The 24,900-nt window shown below is 41.4% G+C and overlaps 1 protein-coding gene across 2 annotated transcripts in view; it reads left to right on the plus strand.

Moving 5' to 3' along the window:
* The first annotated feature begins 1,018 nt into the window (after positions 1 to 1,018).
* Positions 1,019 to 24,900, plus strand: part of NOTCH2 (notch receptor 2) — a 200,460-nt gene continuing 176,578 nt past the window's right edge. Inside the window, exon 1 of one of the 2 annotated variants that reach the window (XM_023222769.2) lies at positions 1,019 to 1,121. The gene's annotated coding sequence lies outside the window, so the exon portion shown is untranslated. Of the gene's footprint in view, positions 1,122 to 1,251; positions 1,293 to 24,900 lie in introns of those variants that run through there. The other variant, XM_023222770.3, reaches the window with a different exon arrangement.

Here is a 24,900-nt window from a genome sequence, read left to right on the forward strand (position 1 = left end):
GTGATAGAGCCAAAATTTGAACCCAAGTTAATCTAAAGCCTGGGCATTCAGCCACTCTGCTGCCATTATCATACATCATCTGACTTCCTTCATGTCCCATCTCCCAACTTCTGTTTTTTTTTTTTTCTCTTTTCCTGATTCTCCAGTTACCCACCCTAGCAGTGCAGAGTGATATATATGAACTGCATGCCAAAGTGGGTGTAGACTCATAATGACACCATAATGACACCAGCTGGACCATGGGAAATGGTGAAGGCAAGAGCAGTGATTTTAACTTGGCCCTTTGAAACAGAGACCCTGCTGCAAGTTATGAGGGGTTTGTTTTAAGTATGTTCCTGTTTCATTCACCCATAGATCCCAAACACCTAGAACTGTGCCTAGCTCATAGTAGGAGCCCAAGAAATACCAGCATGGAAACCCAGAAAACTGGGGTAGATCCAATGAAGAGCACAGGAACCCTAGTAAATCTGGGTGGTCTGAAACTGGCTTTTAGTTGAGCCAGTTGATAGGATCTTAATGACAATGGTGCACCACTTCTCATTTCTTGCGACTCTGCAGGTTTGCTTCTTGCTGTATTATTCCAACTAACAAATTCTGTTTACTTTTCATGTATTTTCTGTACCTCAGAATTGCTGCTTATTCATAAATTCTGCCTTCTTATCACATTATTCTGCTTCCTCATAGTTTTGGTTTGCTATAATCCTCCATGGCCCTGTTCCATTGTATGCCATCTTTTCAGCTTCAACTCCCATGGCTAACTGCTTCTTTCTATCCATGTTTCCCAATTCAAATCCCAGAAGCAGAGAATCTGACTGATGAAACTTATCTTTTCCATTCAAGCCCTGGTTTTTGGAAAGGCAGCCCGTAATGTCAAGAACCAATCACTGGTCCAATCAGGAGCCATCCCTGGGTAAAGAACAACCTACCTCTGCTTCTCAAAGCAGGGGGCTGTGGGTGGGGCACTTTCATCTCAAAGAGGAAGTTGGGTGTGGCAGGCACTGTGTTGACATATCCAGTACAGGAGTGCCCTGGGAGCCCATCTCTCATTTCTGAAAGAGATAACATTGTAGGTCTGTACATTTCATCACATATTCCCAGGAAAGCCCAGCCAAGTGCAGCTGGTAAGTTGCTGAATTTGGAATTCCTCTTGGCCTTCCAAGTCCTTGCACTCTTCCTTCTGGGACTACTTTGGTTTTTCGGTTTATTATGTGTTTGGAGCTGGCTTCTTTCTGGACTCTCTCTTCTGCTCAGGTGAACAGACTTCTAACTGGAATGCCTGGCTCTTGGACAAGGTGAGTGTTTGGATCCAACTTTGGTTCTGTACCATTCTTCCAACTTGGATGACATTGCCTCACCTCTTGTATCCTTGTCCTCTCCCTTCTACTCAATCCACTCTATTCTGGGTTATTATTTACCTGAGGGTACCTTCCCTTCCCGGACCCACCAACATACTCCCAAGGGAAGAACATTCAGAAGCAGCTGGTGGCTTCAGTGAGAGCAATTTTTAGAGGAATGATCGGAGCAGAAGCTAGATAGAAGCAAGTTGAGGAAGTGGAAATAGTGAGTGCAAGACACTTTTCTGAGAAGTTTAGATAAAAAGGAGGGGAAGAAAACAGCTATGTGTCAAGAGTTTGGTGTGTGTGTGTGTGTTTTGAAAGAATTTGCTTATTATATAACACATGATTTTGTGAAACATTTTGAAAAAACAAAAATTGTAACAATCTGTTTACAGTTGCCCATTAAACTACTACCTAAATAATTACAATAGTTACCACTTTTTGAATACCTACTAAACAGAAGAATTATGCCAGGAACTTCATGAATTATTTTTCTATTTCTTGTGCAATACAATGTCCCAGCTGGGTCAGAATTCAGACAGATATGGTTGTGATGCAGAATAAGACAATGTCTCATCCCTTTAAGCAATGATTGGCATCCATTGATTTATAAGGGGGCTGAGAAGTTTGCTGGGGGCAAAATGGAAATATTTGCCTCAGTAGGGTTTTCAGCATTCATGGGCATGTCTGGAGAGAGTTCCAGAGGTAGGCAGTGCTGGCAGGAATGGTGGGGCCCCTGGAGAGAGCACAGTTGGTTGAGGAAGGAGTTTGTAATGGTAAGACTGGGCTTTAGACCTGGAAGGTCATGGTAAGTCTGGCTGTCACAGGGAAGGGCCTAACCCAGCTTCCTTGCATGTGTCTTCCCAGAAGAAAACAAAGAAGGGCCTCTGAGTCATGGAAAGAGCCATGAAACTCTTTGATGCTCTAGGTCCTATCACCCAGTAACTGGTAACTCAGTGTAATATTAAGGAAGACAGCTTTTCTTTTCCCACTTTGAAAGAGGATGCTGACAGACATCACAGGGGCTATCACAGCCCTCAATTTCCCATAAAACCAGCACCACAGTGCCAGCTGTGATTGCAGAGAAAGGTTTTTATCCAAGTTGCATTAAGGAAATAGTAGTTGATTTCAGTTAATTCAGTAATAACACTTTATCTTGAGCATTAATGCTGAAAAAGTCAATTCTCTTACTTCCTGTTTTTCAAAAGCATTATTGGCTAGGGTAGCTGTGCAGGGCTCTACACTGACACAGTTTGTGGACTTCTAGCCCACAGTGGCGCTGTCAGTGCCAGCATCATGGTGTCTGGCTAAGCTAACTATAACAATACACATGATGACGGCACCGGCTTAAGAACACAGGTAAGATCTGTCCACTAATGACACCCAAATGTCTCTGTACAAAAACACCTACTCAATGAGGCCCTCCCTGACCACCCTATAAAAAACTGAACAACCCCTGTGCCTCCTCACCCTCTGCCTACCTCAACTTTCTTTCCATGGCACTTATCATCATCTCATGTTTTGTAATTTTGGTTTCTGTTTCTTCTTTTTTAATCATTGTTTTTCCTATCCCAGAACGCAAATGCCAAGAAAGCAGTGTCCAGGCCTATCTGTTTATTGTTGTGTCCCCAGAGCCCACATCACTGACTCACACAGAGTGCTCAGTATTTATTGAGTTAATCCATTTCATGAGTTTCTCATAAATATTTGAGAAAGGATGAGAACTGTTAAGATTTTTAATTAACATGATCACATTTGGATTTATAGCCCAGGAGAACCAAGGATATTTGCTTACATTTATACCACCCTTACAAGGTCCATACTCTAATATGACCGTTTTACAGATGAGGAAACCGAGGATTAGAGTGAAAGCAACCTGCCTCAGGTCCCATAGATAATAAGGACTAGAGCCAATATAAACCAGTGTAGTAAGTAAGAAGACCAAGTAGGCGGCATTGCTATAGGTAAAGCAAGATCTAAGGAAAGCCTTAGTTGATATGGCAGAAATAGGAACAGAGAGAAAGGGACAGAAAAGGCTGATTAGAAATATGGAAAGCAGAATTCAATATACTATTAGAAGCAGCCCATGAAAACAAAATGAAAGAAGGATTTTTTTCTAAGAGGAGGGTGGCTTCAATTTCTTTCAGAAAAGATTGGCTAACTGAAAACTAAGAAAGAAACAGACCAAGTCCTTGTAGCTTCTAGCACATCTATGATAAAATTTTGTTAACTGGATTTCATACTTGGATTATAACTGCACAATACATGAGAGCAAAATGCCTTATGACAAAAAGAGTAAAAATTGAGTCATAATATGGTGACGATACTATTCAGGCAATAGTATTCAAAGAACGGACCAGGGAGCAGTGCACAGCTTTGGGAAGCAGGGAGTATCAACATTAGGACTCAGGGTTGTTAGTGATGAGGTTCCTAGGCAACATAAGAGACCCTTGAAAAAGACCTTGGCTTAGGGAAAAAGAATTATAGGGGCCAAGCGCGGTGGCTCATGCCTGTAATCCCAGTACTTTAGGAGGCCAAGGTGGGTGAATCACCTAAGGTCGGGAGTTCAAGACCAGCCTGACCAATATGATGAAACCCCGTCTCTACTAAAAAATACAAAAATTAGCCGGGTGTGTGCCTATAGTCCCAGCTACTCGGGAGGCAGAGCCAGGAGAATCACTTGAACCTGGGAGGTAGAGGTTGCAGTGAGCTGAGATTGGATGCCACTGCACTCCAGCCTGGGGCGACAGAGTGAGATTCTACCTCAAAAAAAAAAAGAATTATAGGACCTAAGTAAGAAGGTCTGGCTCCCTTGGCATTTCTCACCCCCTGGCCCATTAACTGGTGTTGCAGACTCCACTGTAGTATTCTGAGGGGTTTTAGAGGGAGAACCAGGGCAGATGACTATCCAGATCAGAAGGGCCAGGTAGGATGGTCAGCCACACATGTGAGGGACATATAGGGAAACAGAAGATTAATGCATATGGGAAGACTCAGGAGGCTAAATCCATCCCAGGTCACTCTGGATACTGGCTGTGTTGAGGCAGGCGGTGGGGGGTCAGCCTGGTGACAGCATATTTGTTAATTCAATCAATATTTACTGAATGCTTTTTATATTCTAGGCACTGTGCCAGCCATTGGGCTAGGTGCTGGGAATTGAAATAATAAACTATTTCCTGATTTCTCTTCTCTCTTCTGGAGAAAGAATTGGATTGGAACAAAGTATGGTTCTCACTGGCACGGGGATTGGGCAAGGCCGTCTGCAAGAGGCAGACATCAGCTTGGGCAATGGGGTCAGGTTGGGGACAGCAGGCCCTAGCTGATACAATACTTATAATTTACCTGAAATCTGTGTTTATTTTCTATTTTGAACCTGGTGTTGTTTATATTTGATAAGCAAATTAATTATTTTATGTTTTAAGTAAGTCCTGGATACACAGTTAGGACATTTTGCAGGGGAGGGCTTTTGATTTTTAATCCTAAAAGCATTAGTGTGTCTGTATTGCTGGGCTTGACAATCACCTAAAATAAGTGGATTTCAAATCACTCCATAGGAGTGGCTGCAAATAGGGGAAGGGACATGATCTGTTACTACTTTGGATTACTACTTTATACTGGCAAACCATAAATCACAGTGGGGAAGCCACAGTGGAGTATAAGGATCTTAAATCATGGCAACAGTGATTTAAGGTCAGTCAGTGCAGCAGCTAATCTGGAGAGATGATCCCACCCATAACCTTTAAGACATGACACTTGGTAACTCATAAGGGCGTCCTGGCAATGAACCTCCACACCTCCTGGTTGGGGTGTGTGCTCCATCTCACTCAGCTTAAGTAGACCTGAAAGACTACCCTGTTCTCTCAGGCAAGAGTATTCCTCTTCATTACTAGGAGGGTATTAAAGACAAAGCTGGTCTAATCAGTAATCCCAGGCCCTTGTCTTACTGAGAAGAATAAAAATGAACATGCAATTATTTGCCATTGTGGAATGTGTTTTCCCTAGTAACAATGCTGTATATAATACTAAGATTTCTACAGCCTATTTAATCTAGAATATATACATACATGCACATGCACACACACACACATATATATAGTTATATGTAGTATATAACTATATAGTTATGTATAGTTGCCTCTTGTGTGGTATCCAGTCAAGTGTCTTTACTATAACTGGAAGTCAAAATTATATTAATTGAAAAAAATGTTACACCAGTAGAAAAGGTGGAGGGGGGAACAGGAGAATGAAAAAGAGGAGGAGCAAAAATGAAAATTCACGTCTAAACAAATGTAATTTTGGCTATATGGTAACAGGTATAGGTTCTGGCTGAAAATATTTCAATGTCTGCTTTAATGTAAATTATAAGTATTCCAGAAGACAGATAATTTTATTTTATTTTTTGAGAGGGGGGTCTCATTCTGGCCCCCAGGCTGGAGTGCAGTGGTGCAATCTCAGCTCACTGCAATCTCTGCTTCCTGGGTTCAAGCAATTCTCCTGTCTCAGCCTCCCGAGTAGCTGGGACTACAGGTGCCTGCCACCATGCCCAGCTAATTTTTGTATTTTTACTAGAGATGGGGTTTCACCGTATTGGTCAGGCTGGTCTCGAACTCCTGACCTAAGGTGATCCACCTGCCTCAGCCTCCCAAAGTGCTGGGATTATAGGCGTGAGCCACCATGCCTGGCTGACAAGATAATTTTAGGAGCCACTTTAAAAAGTTTCCGGAACTGTAGTCTGTATTATTTCAATCTCAGTCCCATACCCCATGAAAAATTTAGGTCATTTCATTGCTACAAAGAATTTTAAAGCAGAATCAATCCATGTAATTCAATCTTAACATTTATTAAGTGCTTACTGTATGCCAGGTACTTTTACTTTTCTAATCATTGTACAGGTATTAATTCATTCAAATCTTATAAAACTCCATGAATTATTGTTTCCATTTTACAGATGAGGAAATTGAGGCACATATATTGCCCAAGATCTCACAGCTAGTGAATGACAGTAAGATTCACACTCAGACCACCTGACTCTGGAGGCCTCACTTGTCATTCATGTTAATCTTTCTTAACATGTTTCATGCTAACTACAGACTTAGTTATCTCCATATGCATCTTCCAAGTAAATGGTTTATCATGAGAACATTTAGACCTGCTTACATGTTTGGCACTCATTTATTGAATGATTACCACTACACACTGAAATTTGTTAAGTTTGTTTCTAAAAGTGACAAGCTTAGTTTTAAAGACAATTCATCTTCTTCTGCTCTCTTTTTCACAAGAGGTAGTTGTTTGGATAGTAACCTTTTGAGAACCAAAATAAGTGAAGTAGAGCTACTTTTGTGAGAATAAATGGTGGAGGGCCATTCACTCAAGAACTTGTTTTTAACAGGTATCAGTTGTCAGTATGCAAAAGCAACAAGGTATACCAATGTAATTAATGTTCAATAAAAGCATAAAACTTATTTATATACATTAAAATCTTCCTATGTAACAAAAGGCATGTTTTATTTTTATCTGCCACTTTTCTTAAGTCAGTACACAATTCCCAGGCTTGATATGAGGTTAGCTTTTCACAATTGATACTTCCGCGGGGTGGGGGGGTGGGGGGGGGAGGGGAACAGGCAAAATAAGTGAATGGGAAAGCACTCAGACTTATTATTTATTAATTTGTGATATTTTAGCCTTTCAGTGACTTTTTTCATGCTATTTTCTCCAACTTTTGTGGGATGGGGAAAAATTGTTTGGAGTGACAACATTTCTCTTTTCCATTATTATTTCTTGCATGACATTTACAAACAATTTTTTTGGCATCATCTCACTTTGAAGATAAAGAAAGCAACAGTAAATATCAGCCTGCATATTGGTAATTCTTCTAGAGAATATTATTTAGACTTGATGAAACAAAAGAGGAGCTAAAATTATGCTTTGTGTAAATCTCAGATAGTGTGTTTGGCTTAAAATTTGCTATCCTAGCACTTTGGGAGGCCAAGGTGGGCAGATCACGAGGTCAGGAGATCGAGCCCATCCTGGCCAACCCGGTGAAACCCCGTCTCTACGAAATATACAAAAAAAAAATGAGCCGGGCATGGTGGCGGGCGCCTGTAGTACCAGCTACTTGGGAGGTTGAGGCAGGAGAATCACTTGAACCCAGGAGGCGGAGGTTGCAGTGAGCCCAGATCGGGGCACTGCACTCCAGTCTGGCGACAGAGCAAGACTCTGTCTCAAAAAACAACAACAACAACAAAACGACAACTTTCTATTGTGTTAAAGTTAACTAGCGAGGAGACTCTTGATTCCTAAGAAATGTTAATCTTGGCCGGGCGCGGTGGCTCAAGCCTGTAATCCCAGCACTTTGGGAGGCCGAGACGGGCGGATCACGAGGTCAGGAGATCGAGACCATCCTGGCTAACACGCTGAAACCCCGTCTCTACTAAAAATACAAAAAATTAGCCGGGTGAGGTGGCGGGCGCCTGTAGTCCCAGGTACTCGGGAGGCTGAGGCAGGAGAATGGCGTAAACCCAGGAGGCGGAGCTTGCAGTGAGCTGAGATCCGGCCACTGCACTCCAGCCTGGGCGACAGAGCGAGACTGTGTCTCAAAAAAAATAAATAAATAAATAAATAAATATTAATCTTATATCCCCAAATATATTTCATGTGTAGTCCAACACATGAAAATTAGATGCTCTGAATACGTTTTGGGGTTAATGAGTCTATTAGAATACATGCTTTTTGTATAGCAGCCTGGGAGAGCTAGCCCAGCCAGGCCTAGTTGCTGCTGTTTCTCAAGCACAGGAGGCTGAGAGTGGAGAAAAGTGCTCTGTAAGAAGGCTGAGCCCCTCACTGGAGGTGGAACTACTACCCTACACGTCTTGTTTGTTTAGATGATATGCTGAGAACCAAATCTACCCTGTCAGCTTACTCTTCAAGAACAAGCCAAGCAACTGAAAACTGAGTCCACACTCAGCTAAGTCAAAGCCCAGGGGATTACTGGCATCATCACCACCCCACCTGGAGCATGACAATGTCTGTGAGAGAATAAGAGGTGGGTGGTGTCACCACTATCTTTCTCTTTCTGTTCTCCAAATTATAATAATAAACAGTCTCTTTTCCTCCTCTAAACATTTTAGAGGAGGTTGAATTCAGTTGAAATATCTTGAAATTACTGTCGCTGGTTTACAAGCCACTTTGGAAAGTTATGCCCTGGCATAAATTTAGCAGCTATGTTTTACTGTAAAAAGAAACCCAGGGACATAGCTTATTAAGAAAATGTGGTCAAAGTGAGAATTTTCTTTGGTTTTGTGAATATAGATATTATATTACAAAATTAGATTTATGTCATTGAGCTTGATACTAGACAGTAAAATAGTATTTCTTAGGAAAAGGTTAATACATCATTAAATTTTCAAAGTTGAACACAAAATCTCTAACAAATTAAATTTAAATATTTCCATTTCAATATCAATGCAGACAGTTCATGGTAATGAAGTACATTGAGAAAACTTGTTCTTTAAGAAAACAAACTTTTGGGTAAAAGATAGTAATATTATATCAGCAAAAAGAGATTTTCATCAAGAAAGTTGAGGGCTATAGCATCATCAAGATAAAGATCAAATAGCACGGAGGCTAAAATAAACCTGTGTTTTTTTGTGGAGGTGATCAATAGAAATTGGCTCTGTTGCTGGAGATCTTGAATTTTAAATTCTGGTGATCAGGCCAGTAATATGCTGATGAAGCAGGAATGTCACAGCATATTTTACTAAGTCGAAGATAGGCAAAAGTTATGAAAGGGACATGGAGAACCTGGTAGAGCTCTGTGTACTGTGCTGAATTAATAAATAGAGAACTAACTTAAGGTGGACAAAACTGCTGGGTGTCTCTCAGCCTTCTAATGTTTACAAAATGTATTTGAAAACTTAAAGGCTTATAGTAATAATAAGATTAGTCCAAGTTCTGTTTACTTCCTTTAAAAAGGAGTTAACATTTGAGGAGACAATTCTGTATTCCCACAACAGGAGAAATGCATCCTTTTACCATGTGAATAATTGAACCAGAGCCATTGCCCACTCTTCAGGAAATGGCTCATGTCACCTTTTGGTCGACCTGTGCTTCACAGTGCACTTACCTGTTGACATCCACCTCTGTAAACTTTTATTTGTATTACCAAATATTGACTGCAAACAAAAGAAAGAAAGAAAGAAAAAGGAACCTCCCTTATACAATTACAGAACGTTAGAGCAAAAGAGAACTGAAAGATGATCTTGTGTAGGCCACCATTTTATAGATGAAGAAACAAAGCACAGAGTGACTTGCTAATGAAGCTGGCCCAGCCTGGCCTAGAGCTACATTCCCCTGTATTCCAGCACCAACATCATGGATCCTCTCTCTCTCCCTCTCTTTTGAGACAGAGTCTCACTCTGTTGCCCAGGCTGGAGTATAGTGGCGCAATCTTGGCTCACTGCAGTCTCTGCCTCCTGGGTTCAAGCGATTCTCCCACCTCAGCTTCCTCAGTAGCTGGGACTACAGGAATACTGCTACCACGGCCAGCTAATTTTTTTGTATTTTTAGTAGAGACAGGATTTCATCATGTTGGTCAGGCTGAAGATCCCCTCTCTTATTGTTTGATGAAAAAATGTATTAGGCACTGGGAGGATAGAAATTAGGGAGCCACAATATTTGACATCAAGGAGCTCACAATCCAGTAAGTACACATGTAGACCACCCTCCAATATTTTATTGTACTCTGTACACTGTTGCTAGAATGATCTTTCTGAAAATGCAAATTGTAATGTATCTATCCTTGTGTAAAACCCTGCAGTGGCTCCTTGCTGCCTATAAGGTAAAGCTTTCCCCTTGTTCTCCAGCCTCCTGTCTAATTGGGTCTATGCTGATGCTCAGGATCTAGCCATAGAGAACCAATTGCTTTTCCCTAAATATAGCAGGCTCTTTCATCCTGCCAGGTCTTTGCTATGCTGTTCTCTGCCTGGAATGACCTCCTCTCATTACCCTCCAGGAGAGTTATCTCTCTTGTAATATATTTCCTTAGGTTTCTCTCCTTCCACTTCCAACCCCACAGGGAGAATTAACCACTCCTTCCTTCGTTTATTTGTCCTGCCCATATTTCTCCTACAGCACGTATAGTGCTTTGTAATTATTTTATTTTATTTTATTTATTTATTTTATTTTATTTTATTTTATTTTAATTTTATTTTATGACATCTTGCTCTGTCGCCCAGGCTGGAGTGCAGTGGTGTGATCTTGGCTCACTGCAAGCTCCGATTCCCGGATTCATGCCATTCTCCTGCCTCAGCCTCCCAAGTAGCTGGGACTACAGGCGTCCACCACCACGTCTGGCTAATTTTTTGTATTTTTAGTAGAGATGGGGTTTCACCGTGTTATCCAGGATGGTCTCGATCTCCAACCTCATGATCCACTCACCTCGGCCTCCCAAAGTGCTGGGATTACAGGCATGAGCCGCCATGCCCAGCCGATTGTTTTAAAATACATAAATGTACTTGCCATTTACACTTATGTCTTTCTCTGCTAATTGAAGAGAAGCTCCTTAAGAGCCATCTTTGTAAGGGCCATCTTTATCTTTGTACCCCTAGAATCTAGCTCAGTGCCTGGCTCAGAAGAACTCCTTTGAATGAACCATCCATAGAGGCCCTTACATCATGCTATGGGAATGCAACAGAAGGAGCAGTGAACTGTGCTTGGAAGAGTTGCCTTGGAAGCTGAAGCATGTATACCAAATAGAGGAACATCAGGGAAGGGCAGGGGTTGGTTCATAGCTGGTCACCAGAATAGAATGCTCAAAGGTACAGGGGCCTGAGAAGTGGTAGAAAGGTTGGCAGGTTTGGGAAATTTGAGGATACCTGAGAGGATGGACTGTGGGATGTGGTGGTTTGCTGTTGTTGTTATTGTTAAACTAGAAGAAGAGGCTATGAGTTAGTCAGGGGCTGTGTGTGAAAAGGCCTGGCAATTCATGCTGAGAAAGGAGTTTTGACTGTATTACAAAGAGCTAGAGAAAGAAGAGTTTTGAAGGTCAGTATTCAAGGGTAAGGATGATTGGATGTGCCTGTCAGAGAGAAAGGACAATGCAGTGACAAGGAGAGGTAGCTCCAGGGAGGAGTAGGACTGCAACTCAGAGTCTGGGTGGGGCATTGCTGGTCCGAGGGTTCAGAGAACTGAGAATGGTCCAGGTGAAAACTGATGAGGGCCTGAGGCAAGGCAGTGGAGATGGAGAAAATGAGAATGACTGGAGAAATAAACACAGCAGTGGTGGAATGGTGAGTCACAACCAGTTGAAGGTGGGGGAATGAAGGGAAATGAGGAGTCAAAAATGATCCCAAGTGTTTATCTTGAATGTTTAAGCAGATGGCGTTGTCCTGATATGGAATGCAGAAAAATAACATCGAGTTGAATTTGTGATGCTTATGAGATACTTAAATGAAAATGTTGAGAAAGCAGTTGAAATTATGTGTCTCACACTCAGGAGAGCTGAGGGCATGAGTCTCTCTAGGTAATAACTGATTCCATAGGAGAGGATGAGAGCATCTGAGAGCATGTGAGGGCGAGAAAAGAAGGTCTAGGATGAGGCCCTTGGTTAAGGAGGAGAGAGAGGAGAATGAGACAACAAAGAAATCCAATGTGGAGTCATGAGAGCCATGGAAAAAGAGTTTATTCACATGGAAGAAAGAGTTTGTAGTGTTAAAAATCAAAGAAAGGATATGGATTGAAAAAAAGGTTCTGAAAGAACTGTAATATAAGGCTGCAGACATAGTCATTGGGGGCTGGAGGCAGTCCAACATAAGCCAGCGCCAGAGTTGAGCCAGTGAATCAGAGACAAAAGGCTCCTTCTCTTTTTTAGTCCCAGCCAGTTCATAAGCCTGAGGATGAATTGCAACTATGATTATGCTAAAGAGCTTCACCTAATTAGGGCTGGTAAAATTGAAGTGGTTGGAATACCTCTGGCAAGAACTTGATAAAAATTTGAGAGTCTTTCATATTAATTTTAATCTTGTTTGCATGAAATGGGATGGGTTAAGGAGAAGTAAAAGAAAAACATGAAAAGGCAAAATAAGAAGTATTCACTCTTTAAAGGAAAATGATGTACCAAAGAGTAGTCCCAGAGCTCTTCCTTCTCCTGTCTCCACATAGTCTCAGGTCTATCTACAGGAAAAACATAAGTTAGCATGACCAATATAGGTTTCAATGGGCGAGCAAAAAAAACAAAAAAGGCCTTCATGGCCAAAAAGGAAAAAGCAATTGCAACAAAAGCAAAAATTGACAAATGGGATCTAATTAAACTAATGAGCTTCTGCACAGCAAATGAAACTATCATCAGAGTGAACAGACAATTTACAGAATGAAAGAAAATTTTTGCAATCTATTCATCTGACAAAGGTCTAATATTCAGAGTTTACAAGGAACTTAAACAAATTTACAAGAAAAAACTACCACATTAAAAGATGGGCAAAGGACATGAACAGACACTTTTCAAAAGAAGTAAAACATGTGACCAAAAACATATGATAAAAAGGTCAACATCACTGATCATTAGAGAAATGCAAATCAAAACCACAATGAGATACCATCTCATGCCAGTCAGTGTGGCTATTACTAAAAAGTCAAAAAACAACAGATGCTGGTGAGGTTATGGAGAAAAAGGAATGCTTTTACGCTATTGGTGGGAGTGTAAATTAGTTCAACCATTGTAGAAGACAGTGTGGCAATTCCTCAAAGAGCTAGAGGCAGAAATAACATTTGACCCAGTAATCCAACTATTGAGTATATACCCAAAGGAATAGAAATCATTATATTATAAAGATACATGCATGTTTATGTTCATTGCAGCACTATTCACAATAGCAAAGACACGGAATCAACCTAAATTTCCATCAATGACAGACTGGATAAAGAAAATGTACATATACACCATGGAATACTACGCAGCCATAAAAAGGAATAAGATCACATCTTTTGCAGGGACATGGATGGAGCTGGAGGCCATTATTCTCAGCAAACTAACACAGGGACAGAGAACCAAACACTGCATGTTCTCACTTATAAGGGGGAGATGAATGATGAGAACACATGGACACATAGAGGGGAACAACACACGATGGGGTCAGTCAGAAGGGGGTGTGAGGGGAGGGAGAGTGTCAGGAAGAATAACTAATGGATACTGGGCTTAATACGCAGGTGATGGGATGAATGGTACAGCAAATCACCATGGCACACATTTACCTATGTAACAAACCTCCACATCCTGCACATATGCCCCTGAACTTAAAAGTTGAAGGAAAAAAAAAAGTAAAAAAAATTAGGCACTTATAAAAAATGTGTTCCAAATCCCTCAAAACTCTTTTAGTAAGGGACTTACTAAGTATGGAGATTTCAAATGTGGTATGTGGATGGTGCTAAAATTGAGAGTAAGCATTTAGAAATTTTTAGAGCAAATTGAGAATGCTGTTACATACAAGCACACTGTCAGTGGACTCATGTCAATGAGCAGGGTATGGACTGGTTTGGGTGTTGTGGAATTCTCATAGTGAGTCACAGGTGGCATGACCTGTGCACTAGTCATATGCAGGAAGACACTTAGACCACAAGCTTGGAAATTAAAAAAAAAATTAACCACACAGATAGTTTGAAAAGCACTGCTTTAGATCACAACCTGTTTGTAAGTTAAGAGTCCCTACAGCTTGTTTGGTGCAAGGAAGTTGACAGCTTGAGCACACATCAAAAAATTCAGATATAATGTGAGAGGAAATTTGAAGCCATTGTAGAAGATATGAATTGGAGATGGAACTACCCAAAATTATCTTCTATAAGGATCTTCTAGATTAAATGCAAACTAGCTCATTTTTAAAATTGTTTCGTTCATTATGATATGAACAGAGTCTATAACAGAACCTGGAACATATATGCACTAAATAAATATTTTATGAATATTGAATTAGTTGTTCTAATGACATGGTGAATAGCTTAAGCATAGCTTGAGAAGGGGAAAGGCTAGAATCAGAAAAAGTGGCTAGGAAGACTTTAAAGACTGTCTAGACATAGGTTGATGGGTGGATTAGCCTAGTGGATACAGAAATTCAGAAAATATGAATCTGAGAAATATTGGGAGGAACTTCCAGTTTTTCCCATATCAGTAAGCATATGGCCATTCACCAAAGTCCCAATCAGGAATGTGGGGTCATCCTTGACTGTTCCCTTTCTCCTTGCTCCTCATAGTTGGTCACTTTCTAAATTCTAAATATCACTACCCTGCCTTCTCCTACTACTCACACTGCTTTAGTTCAAGCCCCACCACCTCCCTCCAGAAATTTGTAACAGCTTCCTTAAACAGTCTCCCTGCCCTGGGCTCTTCCCCATTAAGCTTTTCTTCCAAAATTGAAAATTCAGTGTTTTTCCTTTTTTGTGTGAAACCATGAAATGGCTCCTGATTTGCCTTCTAAGCTTCAGCAATACCTAAGCTTCATGGTAGGGCTGCTCCTTACCAGGCCCTGTGGCACTTGCCTTGCATGCCAGTGTATTCTTCTGCTCCTTACTTGGTGGTTCTTAAACCCGAGCAACACTAAACTACTTGTAACCCCTGCCCCGAGGGTTTGCCATGTTATTTCATGCCTCTGTGCCTTTGCTTATGCTATTCCTTCTGCCTGGAATGCTCTCACCCCCAACACCCTGGTTGCTTTTCCATCTGTATTCATTTCCTGTTGCTGCTGTAACAAACTATCATAAACCTACTCTTTTTGAGGTCAGAAGTCTGAAATGAGGCTATTTCATGAGGCTAAAATTAAGGCATTGGCAGACCTGCATACCTCCTGGAGCTGGAGGAGAGACTCTGTTCTTTGTCTCTTCCAGCTTCTAGCCACAGTTTTTGGGTTTTCTTGTTTGTTTCTTTTTGGTTTTGGCTGATGGCCCCTCATTGTCACATCTCTTTCTCTGACACTCCCGGCTCCTTTTTCTATAAAGACCCCTGTGATTACATCAGGCTCATCTGAATAATCTAATCTTCCCATCTTCCTTAAACTTAGTCATATCTACAAAGTCCTCACTGACATGTAAGGTAACATTTACAAGTCTGGGATGTGGATATCTTTGGGAAGCCATTATTCTGCTTACCACACCATCCAACCCCAATTAATCTCTTAAAGCTTTGCTATCACTTTTTCTCTGAAACATGTTCTGCTCAGAGCTAATCACTCTCTATTTTGTGTCATATACATACTACCTTCACTGCATGGGTCAGCTTGTATTGCACATAATTACTTTTAAAACACATCTACCTCTCTATTATATTTTGATTTCTTGAGGGGACAGCTTATTTATCTTTGTATTACCAGCAGTAAGCATGTTACATGGTATATAGTAAGTACTATGAGCTAAATTTACCGTTTAAAAATGAATGTTAGGCAGTGCAATGATCCATTAGACATGTAGGTTTAAATGGTGACTACAGCTGCGGTACATTCCTAACTTTCCAGGGTCATTGCCTACCACTCCCCCTGCCCCTCTTGCCTACTTCCCCTCCAGTCACATGGCCTTTCTAACCTTCCTTGGTCATGCTGTTCCTGTCCTATCCTCATCTCTCTGACTGTAATGCCCTTCCTCCAACTTTTCTTTTCATAAATCTCTAATTCATTCTCAGAGCACAAATTAAAACTTTCTCCTTCTGCAATGCCTTTTATTTTTCTCAAGACAGAATTAATCACGTCCTCTTTTGAGTTGCTACAGATTTTGTACAGATCTGTATTACATATTTCACCTTGTGTTTTGCTTGGTTTTATATATATATATATATCTGTTCCATCATAAGAATGTGCAAAAGCCATATCTTGTTTATATCAGTGCTAGGCATATAGCAAGCACTCAACTATGTTTATGACCTTAAAGTGAACATATAAACAGATGAGAATGGAAGGCCAACAGAAAGGAACCAAAAGATTAAAAGAGTGCCTTTGATAAAAGATAAAGAGGAAGGAAGAGACTGAGAAGACCCTCCAAGACAGCATTCAGAAGACTCTAGAGGCAGAGTGTGATGAAGGCTGCAGTTAGAGTGGCTGACCTCTAATTAAAGAGGAGAATATGAGAGGCAGCACCACATGCAATGAGCTGCAGGCCTGAGAAAGAGAAAGGCTGTTGGATGTGACCATGAAGAGATCCTAATGGTTTTAGGAAGCATAATGAGAATGTCCAGTCAGGACCCTGGGTCTGCTCCTGTTTTAGGTTAGGAGAGATTAGGTTAGGTTAGGATCTCCAGAGGATAAATGACTTGAGGAAAAGGAATATCACACCTTATATCCGATCAACCTGCTTGAATGCCTGAGGCCATGAATACCTCAGCACAGCTCCAAGTCAGTTTGGAAGACTTGGTTCTTTAATCTGATACCACGACTTCAAAGTACTAAGAGATGTAGATGGTTCTCAGGGAATACAGGAGCCAACATAATGTGTTCCCCTATAATAATCAGAGATTTTCATCAATAGGGCACAGTCGACTGGGTAGTCTAGGCTCCTGAGGAACAAAGGCAAAATGTCTAAATCTGGCTTCAGACCTGAGAATAATTTCTCTTTCATGGAACTTTTCTGGACGATGAGATTTCTCTATATAAGGCATTCTCTGACCCAGTGGACAAATATTTCTCACATCTCTGCCTGCCTTGAACCTTGTCCTCCTATCTTTCATCAACACTTCTGTCAGCTGTATTCTTCAACCTGTGCCTTGTTTGGCTAACCTGTATGGCCAACTGTCTGTCTTTACTTTTACTAAGCCTGATCTAGACAAACTTCTATGCCTGACATCTGCATCGATTTTTGCCCAAATCGATTTTGTCTAGCATCTATTTCTGTTTTCTACTTCTGCTGTGTCCTGAATCAGTCTGCTGTGGTCTGATAGGTTGCACATTCTCAATGGGAGTGAGAATTGTTCTTGGGGGATAAAACACAACTTAATTTTTTAAATGCACTAAGTGCAGATATACATACAATGCATAAACTGATATCACAATATATCTGTGTGTACTAGGGCTCTCCAGAGAAACAGAACTGATAGCATATATTGTATATAGATATACAGAAATAGATTTATTATGAGAGATTGGCTCATGCAATTATGGAAACTGAAGTCCCATGATCAGCTGTCTGCAGGTTGGAAGCCCAGGAAAGTCAATGGTGCATTTTAACTCCAGTCCAAGCCAGAAGGCCTGAGAACCAGGAGAGCCAATCCTGTAAGTCCCAGTCCAAGTCCAAAGGCCCAAGAACCAGAAACACTACTGATATCCAAGGGCAGGAGGAGATGGATGTTCTAGCTCCAGAAGAGAGAGTGAACTTGTGCTCCCTTCACATCTCTGTTTCATTCAGGCCTTCAAGGGATTGCATGAGGCCCACCCACACTGCCAAGGGTGATCTTTTACTCACTCTACCGATTCAAATGCTTACCCTTTCCAAGAACACCTCCCAGACACACCCACAAATACTGTTTTACCAGTGATCTCATCTCAGCAATCCTTAGACCGCTAAAGTTGTCACATAAAATTAATCTTCACACTATGGTACCAAAATTTCATAGAGGAGAGCAATCTTTAAAAATGTCTGAAAAGCCTCCTTAGGAAGGCAGTGATGAGAAGAAAAGGGTTGAGAAACATTGTGGTAGGTGACAAGGCTGCAGTCCTGTAATGGAACATGAGACTGGATGGTGAGGAAATGGAGGTAGTCACAGTTGATTATGTGACTGAGAAGTAGACGATTGAAAGAATTCCAATGTAGCAAACAAATTATGAGCACTTATGAAGTGCCATGAACTGTATGAAACCCTTTCACATTTGTTAGCAAAGAGCTTCTCCTTTAGTAGTAAGGTACATATTCCTTGCAGAAACAACAGTGACATTTTCCATTGAGACAGGAGCCCACCTACCTCTCTGCTTCAGCAGCCTTTATGCTTATTACTCTTTTGGAAGTAACTCCTCATTCACATTTTGCAACATAAGATAATGAGAAACACAGCCCAGATTTTGTTTGTAGAAGCTCCTTTCACGGCAGCCTTTCAACAGGTTGGGTAATTTAAAAGATGCAGTTGTAATCATGACTAACTCATTAAGATGCTTGATGGGCATCTTAATGAGTTAAAAAACCTGGACATTTTTAACCCACTTTGGAAGGAGGCAAGAAAAATATAAGAGTGGGAATAATCCAAGGAAAACAATTTCAAGTCTTTGAACAATAGACACTAGAATTTCCTTAGCTTGAGATAGGTTAGGACAAGAAAACAGAATGTTGCTTAGAAGAAGCCCAGTGATCATGTGTGTCTACTTGCACTTCTGGAATATGACTTTTGTTAGTTGGTCCATTTTGACTTAAAAAACGTTTTTCGGCTAAGTGTGGAGGCTCACACCCATAATCCCAGCACTTTGAGGGAGCCGATGTGGGGGGATCACGAGGTCAGGAGATCGAGACCATCCTGGCTAACACGGTGAAACCCCATCTCTACTAAAAATTAGCCTGGCATAGTGGCGGGTGCCTGTAGTCCCAGCTACTCGGGAGGCTGAGGCAGCAGAATGGCGTGAACCCGGGAGGCAGAGCCTGCAGTGAGCTGAGATCGCGCCACTGCACTCCAGCCTGGGTGACAGAGCGAGACTCTGTCTCAAAAAACAAACAAACAAACAAACAAACAAACAAAAACCCCACAACATTTTTCTTTGTTCTCTCTCCATACTCATTAAGAATTTACTACTGAGTCTTCATGTTTTATCTTAGGCAGATCAATGCTATGTATTTGTCCCCTGAACTTGACCCCTGTGCTTTCCTTCTCTCCTACTTTCCTACTCTTGTCATGAGTGCTGAGGCAGGGATGATGTTGGCGTGGAAAGCTGAAGGGTGAAGATGAATGAGCCACAGTGTCCACTTAGAATCTACAGCCAACTCTTGGCAGCTTATCCGTGGTAAATCTTGTTTCAGCTTCTTGTTGACTTTATCACCCACTCAATGTGCTTAACTCTATGATGGATGTTATCACCAGCTCTGTTTATTCGCAATGCCAAGAGCACCAGTGGAACAGGGAAATATTCAGGAAAACCCACTTTATGGTGTCAACTTGACCAGAAAACAAAACACAACTCCATCATTGTTTTATTGAATTTGGCATCGTTCTAGAAATAAACTATCATTTATATTTTGTCAAACAAAAAGAAGAGGAGAAGAGAAGATTTCAAAAGTACTGCTTCTGGGAGGGTCTGGATCAAAGATAAATGTGTGACTTTAGGTGACAGAAAAGCATCTCCACTCAGGTGCATCCAACTTTGAGGGGGCACTGACTACAGGATAGTAGAGACAAGGGGCACTCATGAACAATCAGGCAGCTTTTCCAATTCTGGGTCCTTTTCAAACTGTAGTATCAACACATATCTTTAAGTTTCATAAATTCTTGGAATATTAAACATACCCATTCAAACAGTTCTTTCAATATGGTGGGTATTTGTAGGCTGCCCTGGAAATCAGAACACCGTGAATTTAATTCCTGCTATGACACTGGCTGACTCTGTAACTTTCACCTTTTTTAGTTCTCCAAGATGATATAAATAATGGAAAACATATAGGGCTTTAAAATAGTTGCAACATAGGTTCAAGTCTGACTGCTACCACTTATTAGCTTGTCAACCTTGGATAAGTTATTTGACTTCTTTGAGCATCAGTTTCTTTATTTGTTAAATGGAGATAAAGATATCTATCTTGCAGGAATGTTGTATGGATCTAATGAGATCATGTATGCAAAACACCCAACACATAGTTGTCACTTTATAAATGGCTGTTCTAGTAGCCATTTGCACAGAGATGGGGAACGGCTAGGTGAAAAAAGGCATGGGCATTCTGAGCTCAGTAGTTGATAGATGTTTCCTTAACATCATAGTTTTATTAGATAATGAGGAGGATACAGCCAGCCACATAGGAACTCAGGCCTGTTTTATTTCTGCAGGATCTGGTCACCACAAGAATCAGAATGTGCAGGGGTAAGACTAAGGAAGAGAGAGAGAGGAAGAATGGGGGTAGGGGGAATCTCTTCTTCCTGGCAGCAGAGAAACCCCCCAGCATTCCTTCAGTTGCAGAAACCAAATGGAAGGCAAATGGCTGTCTGCTGGTGGTGCATACACCAAGACAAACTACTAAAGTGTTTCCTGCCCAGTCCCCACAGGTGTTGCTTCTCAGCTTTAGATAAGTCCTCCAGCAAGTACTTTGCTGAAAGCAAGAAAGGCAGCTGCATAACTGCCCAGTCCACAGAGCTGACAAACCACTGTGTCATCAAAGAAAGAGGGAATCATGGGAAATAGCCTGTGGTTCACCCTCTAAGGCAGAGAGTCAGGAGGCTGTGAGGTGGCACGTTTGATTCTTGCTCATTAACAAAGTTTCTCTTTGTGTCCTCCTCCTCCTCTCTGCCTGCTTGCCTGTTCCACTGGGCAAGCAGCAAGTGCCTACTCAAATCATTATTTATCAAATGTGTACTATGTTCTCAACATTCATTCAATACACCTATATTGAAAGCCTTTTATGACAATAACAAAAATAATAAGATAGATTCAGAGTAAGATTCAGAGACTGAAGCAAGTCCCCATATAGTAATCACATGTTCAACGAGTTGTTAAGTGGTATATATAATATGTAGAAACCAACCGTGGAAGGCCTCAGGAAAAGGAGCCAGAAAACTGAGGAAGGCTTTGGACAAGAGATGACATTGGAGTTAGGCCTTCACCCCAAATTCCATAGGTGTTGGTCCATTTTGCATTGCTATTAAAGGAATACCTGAGACTGGGTAATTTAAGGGAAAAGGGTTTATTTTGGCCAGGTGTGGTGGCTCACACCTATTATCCCAGAACATTGGGAGGCTGAGGTGGGTGGATCACTTGAGGTCAGGAGTTTGAGACCAGCCTGGCCAACATGGCAAGAGCCTGTCTCTACTAAAAATACAAAGAGTAGCTGGGTGTGGTGGCGCAAACCTGTAATTCCACTTACCCAGGAGGCTGAGGGATAAGAATTGTTTGAACCTATGAGGCAGAGGTTGCAGTGAGCAGAGCTTGCACCAGGGCACTCCAGACTGGGTGACAGAGCAAGAATTTGTCTGGAAAAAAAGAGAAAAAAAGAGGTTTATTTGGCTCACAGTTCTGCGCCTGTAGATGAAGCATATTGCCAGCATCTGCTTCTGGTGAGGGCCTTGGGAAGCTTGCAATCATGGTGGAAGGCAAAGGGGAGCCAATGTGTCACATGGCAAGAGAGGGAGCAAGAGAGAGGGGGGGTGTCAGGCTCCTTTTAAACAACTAGGTCTACTGTGAACTAACAGAGTGAGAACTTGCTTATCATCAAGGGGATGGCACTAAGCCACCCATGAGGGATCTGCCCTCAAGATCCAACACTTCCCACTAGGTCCCACCGCCAATACTGGGGATCACATTTCAACATGAGATTTGGAGGGGACACACATCCAAACCATATCACTATGGCTCCACTATATCACTATAGATCCAGGGGAGGATGGGATAGGGGAGGGCAGGGAGCAAGGGAAGTGCACATATGGAGGTGAAGAGGACATGAGCCCACAGCATGTCTGGGGACTGGCTAGTAGCTTGATGTGCTTGGAACAAAGGCTATGCAATCCTGGGCAGCAACAGTGGGAGAGGTAAATGTGGTCAGAATGCCAAGGATTTTCCATGCCAGTCTGTCCAGTTTGGGCTCTAACTGTAGAGAATGGGGAGCCATTGGTGGGTTTTAAGTATGAAGTGATGGGTTTATACTTGTATTTTGGACAATCCTGTGGGCTTCAGGGAACTGAATGGACGAAAAGAGAGGCTAAAAGCTGGGAGACGGTTAAGAGGTCACTGAAATTGCCAATGATGTCAAATGCTGCAAACTCATCAAGGAAAATGAAGACTGATAATGAGTTCATTGTATTCGTCAGTTGGAGATCTCTGATGACATCTAAAAGTAATTTCACTATAACGACTGAAGCAGAAGCTGGATTACTAAGCCAGTGGTTCTCAAAGTGTGGTCCCCAGACCAGCAGCATCGGCATCACTTGGGAACTTGTTATAAATGTAAATTATCTGGCTCAATCCGCACCCCATCTAAAACTTTGGGAATGAAGCCTAGCAATTGGCATTTTTATAAGTCTTCTGGGTGATTCCGATATATGCTAAAGTTTGAGAACAACTAGCCTAAATGACTTTCTTCATCTCTTCCCCAAACGTTCCTTACTCTAATGACACCTGAACTATTTGGTATTTCCTAAGTAATCATTAATATGGTTTCTCGGTTATCTGCATAAGTTGTTCCTGTCAGTCATGTGCAATATATGTACAGTCTCTGCCTGGTAATATTGCACTCATTGTTTAAGGCCTAACTCAAATGTCACTTCCTTAGGAAGTCTCTCCAGTTTCCTCCAGGCAGCCCCCCGTGGATACTTTTGCACATATTTATGTCATAAAATTTATCTTATTGTGTTGTGTTGATTTGGTTTACTGTCTTCCCTACCAACTAGAAGCTCTTCGGGAGTAGGGACTACTTTATCGATCTCTGTTTCCACATTGTTTTTACATAGTAAGTGCTCAATAAATGCAAGGAGAGGAAGCTGTAATAAATTGCAGAAATAAAAACAGCAAGGGACAAACACTCTTTTAAGAGGTTTGGAAGTGAAAGATGAATTTGAAATAGAAATACAATAGAAAGTATGTGTGTGTGTGCGTGTGTGTGCGTGTGTATGTGTGTGTGTCTGGAAGAAAATTGTTGGCTGAGGGATAAAGCCAGCAGAGAGGGAAAGATGAATGATAAGACAGTGGGAATCGGTGGGTAATGAATGCAAAATGGTCCTGGAAAAGGCAGAAGGGAATGAAATCAATGGCCAGTGCTGAAAAATTAGCATTGAAAGAAGGAAAGACTCTTTTTTTCTGAGATACAACGGAAGGAAGTAAAGGTGGGTACATAAGTGATAAGTTGTGAGGTTGAGAGGGGAGATGATAGGGAGTCCGTAGATGGCCTGTCAGTGTAGAAATGGTGAGGGCTAGGGAAGTTTTTGCAGGGGAGGTGATATTTGAACTAGGAGATGTCTTTAGTGAAGTAGGAAGTGAAGCCTTTTGCTGGGAAGAAAATGGGGAACAGAAAGAAGGAAAGAGGCTCCACGAGAGTGGTGAAGATTTGTAAATGCCAGGGAGGGGATTGGAGATCAACAGCAGGGGATTCTTTTGGGCTGATCCATCTCCCTGATTCAATTATAAAGAAAGAGTCCACTTATTCATTCCATTGTGATGGGAATAAAAGAAGTATGGAGGGATTGTCCCCAAAGGCTGTCTTTGAAATAAGATGGACAACTTCTGGATACAGATCCCAATACTAATATAGAAAGTATTCTAGCTCTATATATTAATTAAGGCTGGAATATTTTGCAGACAATAACAATGCTATGTATGGCAACTATGGACAACAAAGGAAAATATTTATGATATATGAATTACCTAAGAAATCTGGATAAAAATTATATGTATGTCAACCGGCCATGGTGGCCCATGCCTGGAATCCCAGCACTTTAGGAGGCCAAGGCGGGTGAATCACCTGAGGTCAAGAGTTCGAGACCAGCCTGGTCAACATGGTGAAACCCCATCTCTACTAAAAGTACAAAAATTAGCCAGGCATGGTCGCGTACGCCTGTAATCCCAGCTACTCGGGAGGCTGAGGCAGGAGAATCACTTGAACCTGGGAGGCAGAGGTTGCAGTGAGCCGAGATAGTGCCACTGCACTCTAGCTTGGGCGACAGAGCAAGACTCCAACTCAAAAAAACAAAACAAAACAAAACTCTATGTCTTGATTACAACTCTGTAAAAATATACATATGAAGAACAAATGAACAAAACACACGAAAATGCTATCAGTGGTGGCATTATAGGTCATTTTTCCTTTAAATTTTAAACTGATGTTTTCATGTTTATAATTAGTTGGCAATAAACAGAATTTCTTTCCTTGCTGGCTTTAAAAAATGTATTAGGAACACTTAGAAGAGAGTATTTCAAAATAAAAAGTTGTAAGGTGAAACCAATCAATAGAATTGTCTGAACATATCTCCCATATGAGGGGCAGATGCCAGGAAAAGAAGTCCTTAAGTAGCCCCAGAGTTGGAAGCTGACAAGCAAGAGGTTGGATGCCACAATACAGAAGAGCACAAAAGAGGTATATGACCTAGCCCTTGACTCACAATAAACTTGAGAGACTAGGCTTACAATAAATGATTCGAGGATAACTTATTCAGTGGTTAAGTTGGTCATCTAAACAATGGATGAGACTGGATCAGTGAAGCAGCAACCTGTGGGCAGGCGGGACAATGCAGAGGTCAACTATGTGCCATCGGAGTTGATCAGATGGACCTGGGCTTAAATCCCTGTGCCACTGCTTAGCTGTTGTGTGAGCTCAGACAACTTACTCAGGTGTCACTTTTTTGCACTGTGAAGTAGAAATGATAATGCCTACTCATAAGCTGTTGAAGCCTAACCAATAGTAAAGCAGGTAAAGTGCTTAATATAATGTTTGA

The sequence above is a fragment of the Piliocolobus tephrosceles genome, chromosome 1, assembly GCF_002776525.5.
Source record: "Piliocolobus tephrosceles isolate RC106 chromosome 1, ASM277652v3, whole genome shotgun sequence".
NCBI lineage: Eukaryota > Metazoa > Chordata > Mammalia > Primates > Cercopithecidae > Piliocolobus > Piliocolobus tephrosceles.